Source organism: Pygoscelis adeliae, unplaced genomic scaffold, assembly GCF_000699105.1.
Source record: "Pygoscelis adeliae isolate BGI_AS28 unplaced genomic scaffold, ASM69910v1 Scaffold114, whole genome shotgun sequence".
NCBI classification, from domain to species: domain Eukaryota; kingdom Metazoa; phylum Chordata; class Aves; order Sphenisciformes; family Spheniscidae; genus Pygoscelis; species Pygoscelis adeliae.
In genome coordinates this window covers 4,515,810-4,519,886 of record NW_008824587.1, presented here as the reverse complement: position 1 = coordinate 4,519,886, position 4,077 = coordinate 4,515,810, and positions in this window count along the sequence as shown.

Here is a 4,077-nt window from a genome sequence, read left to right as displayed (position 1 = left end):
TGTGTGGGCAAGCAGGCTGACAGATCAGGAGAGCAGCGCTTGGGCGACAGGCCCAAAAGAAGCAAGACCATGCTGGACTGCAGTTAGGGCAGCTGCCTGCATTCACAGCTTGGGGGAAAACTCCCCTTTCCCCGAGAGTTGGTAGAGACACTACTGGGATGTCAGGAGGGTAAGCAAGTAGAGCTGAGCTGGATGGGGTCCCTCTGCACTACAGCTACAATATCAAAAAAGGCTATGCCTACAGCCCTAGAGACTAAAGGCCATCAAGGTTAGGCTTTAAAATAGCATGTGTTTTCTTTGCTGAAAGCATTAGCACCTTTCTCCCCTTTAAAGCGAGGGGAATAAAATCCCAGTGCACCCGCTGAGTTATGCCAACACCATAGCTGTTTTGCTAAATGCAGCATGAGTTGACTTGTGTGATTTTTCCATCCCTCTCCACTCCAGCTGGCCCAGGCCTGTATGCTGTGAGCTCTGGCAGGGTAGCTGCAGCCCCCTTGCAGAGGATCTGGTGGCAGAGTCCAGGCCCTTATACCACTTGCAGGGTCCTCAGTTTTTCCAGCTTGACATTGCTTATGACTTTCCACCTTAAATCACAAAGATCAAACCAGGGCCAGGAGTCTTAAACCAGGAATAGTCTCCTGCACCTGCCAGTAGATTTGGGCCGATGGATTTTCTGAAGCCTCTGAACAGCTTCATAATGCCCAGGCTATTGTAACATTTGTATTTGCAGTGATCAGAGGCACGACAGAATCAGTTCAGGCAAATCTACCTCCCACCTTGTTGCATGAGGAGAGAAGCCATAGCCGCTCAGTCAGCATCTAAAAACCACCTGAATCTCAACAGCTCTGGACCAGATACAGAATATGCTTCAAGTATTTGGTCACCAGGAGTCAGGAAAGCTAGGCTGTGAGCCAAGTGAAACTGTGCTAGAGGACAGAAGGAAGCCATTAGCAGGACAGCTCAGTTAACTCATGAGCAAGGCATTTAGGAGGGGAAAAAAATACTCCCCTCATGGATTCATAGGCATGTTTCAAACGGAAACACGCTCTGTCCCATAACTCTTGCCTTCAAAACCCTTTTCTTAAGTCACCTCCTGTTCTCTTGACTTTTAAGGTGTCCAGCAACCAAGGTACCAACCCCAGTAAGGTCAGCAAGCAGAGGGGAAAAAGTCTATTTTATCACCAGAGTTCAGAGAGATGGGGGAGCCTGTCTTTCTTCAGGAGCTTCAAGATAGAATAAGTCAACCTCTAGCTGCTAGTAGTAATTACATTAGCAGTGGGATAAGCACCCAAAAGCTGTACTCATGCTTGGGCAATTTCACCCAGAGCCAGTTTACATCAGAACTGACAAAAGACAAACACCTACAATTATTTCCAGACATCCCTGAGACAGCCTGGCTTGCAGCCTGTCTAGAACAGAGACATCCAATGTGTTACCTTTGGAAGGAGAGATGCCAGTTCTGTAGGGAAGCTGGGGCTGCTAGCATAGCTTCCTCTGCAGAGGTTTGGGGTCAAACCCACTTACTGATAACTGGAAGGTGCAGCTGATCAAAGAGAAGGGCCTTATTCTTCTTCAGTGAAGATGAAGAGCGTGACCTGTTTGAAGTATCTCTGCAGGCAACAGAGCTGTTAGGGGCTATGTGCTGCATCCCCTCTGAGGACGCTTACTCGATGGCTGTGACTGGTGGTGCAAGTGTCAATACCGTACATCCTTGAGTGGGATGCTGAATCCTACAAGAGCTCTTTAACCTTGCAGCTGCCCAAGCCTAGAAGCTTGTTCCCCACTCGCACGGCAGTAGTGCTGACCACCGCCTCCCTCCTCTACTTCACCTACTTCTACTACCTGTTTTTTCTGAAGAACATAAGAGATGCCGTGAAGCCCGCGAGGCACCGCCTGGTCAGGGAGCCACATACACGAGCCTGGTAAGATAGTTACTGCAGCTGCTTTTTCCCAGCCACTTCTGGCCTGCTCCTGCTGGAGACAGGTAGAGGATTGCTCACCCAGGAGCACACAAGCCCTTCAAGCTGCCTAGCTTCTCCTCAAGTAGGAGTCCTGCCAACTGGTGCCTGAACTAGGAAAAGCCGTGTAAAGGCAGCAGTGGGTTTTTGACTTTGGTTTTTTTTTTTTTGGTCATGAGAAAGGTCAAGCCTAGCCCAAAATCCTTCAGCCAGCACCTACATTAGGTTGTATTTGACAGGTTTCAAACCAGAACTGCTCCTGCACTAAGCCTCAGGGAAGCCACCCCAGAGGTGGTGTGCTGACCATGCTCTGCCTCCTTCCCCCCTCGCTGAGCAATGCTACAGCCCTTCTTCCAGTTTGAGTTAAGCTCTTGTGACTTGGCCAGACATCTCAGACAGCAATAGCTAATGCTGTCTGAGTGGCACAGCACATAATGGCCAGTCCATTTATCTCCTAGTCACTGCAGTTCCAGTAAAACATTGCTTTGTTAAATGCCTGGAGCCAAAGAAAGCATCTCCAATGCTATAGAAAACTGAGCTTATTCTAGACAGGTCTTATTCCCCTCCTGGAAGATCTGCTGTGCTAAAGAGTGCTACAAACCTAATCCTCATTGCCAACAGCAGACCTCAACTGTCATTTCTGGCTCTTGGTGGAGATAAGAGCAGTGCTCACCCACACCAGCAGCAGGACTATGGGGACAGCCCAAATAGGCCTATTTTCCCCAGCTATCAGACTTCAGAAGGTGGTTTTCAGCCTCAGCAATCCATTTCCTTCCAGCCTCCCCTCCTTACACAAACACCTGCATGCTGTCCGCAAGTACTAAGTGCCCATTTTGTTTCAAGAAATTACTACTGTAATTAGTCATATGAATATTCATATATGAGATTATGTGGAGTAGGTGTAGCAGGCAGAAGCCACTATTTATAAACGCCTCCTTGCTCTAGAATCACTGTGTGCAGACACTGTTCCAATGCCTGTCTCCTTCCTACGCCTTGAAGCTAAAACCCACTTATCAGAGACTTACAATAAGGCTTCTAAACACAAGATTTCTTTACAGCATTTCTTCCTTTCTTTTGCTACCAAGGTCATTTGCATGAGAACAGCATCTTTAAGCCTTCCATCTGCTCCTTATTTTGCACCTGTAGTTAATATCTCTCTTTTTCATAACATATGACTCATTGGCACGGTTACAGGAGGTGATATCTGTTTACAGGAGACCAGTTCCTAAAAGAGCCAGAATTACTCCGCTGCGCAGAAGGTTTGGAACAAGGCAGCACTGCTCTGTTTATCAACCCCCCCACAAGAGGTAGAACAAGCTGCCCAGTCCCAGAGTCACCAGCTGGACTTCACTTCTCGGGCAGGATCCCAACCAACTCTGACTTGCCTCTCTCCTGCCCAACCGAGAGCAGTTTTCCCCTTATTATGCCCAAGGAGCGGACAGACTCAGCAGCCACATCTCACCACCCGCTGCACGCTTTGCTCCTCACAGGTAGCCAAGTTTCTTCACTCCACAGCTCCAGAAGGTCACTTCATCCCCAAGCAGCTCCTGATCTCAAGTTTGTGAAGGACGGTCCCGATGCCGCGTTAGCCCACCGAGACACGACCTGCTCAGCCTCAGCAGCTCACTGAAGCCAAGCATCGCTTCAACAGTACTGTGTTTCGTCAGGGTCTGGGAGCTACTGCTCCCTGCCCTCCCGAGGGACTGAAGCGCAGACCATCTGCAAGGCCGCTTCTGCCACATCTCCCTGGCAAAGGGGCGCAGTTCCCTGATGCGCCTGGGCGCAGCTAACTGAACAGCTGTTTGCGAGACAAGCTTTTCTTTAAAAACAACAACCATGAGGCAAGTGATGTCCTCTCCCCCCCCGCTCAAGTCAAGGTTTTGGTTAGGAGCATCCCTGGGGCCGTGTGCCTTGTTAGCCTTTACCAGACAGTCTCGCCTCAGCTCAGCTCCTGCTCGGGGTCGCTCAGCACCGCTCGGGGCCCCCGGTGCCCAGCGGCGGCTGCTCCTGGGGCTGTGGTTCAGTCAAGCGGACCCATCCGGCTCCAAACCCGTTTTCCAGCCTCCCTCGGGCTGGGGGAAAAAAGCGCCCTGGCTCTGCTGCGGCCTCGACCCGCGGG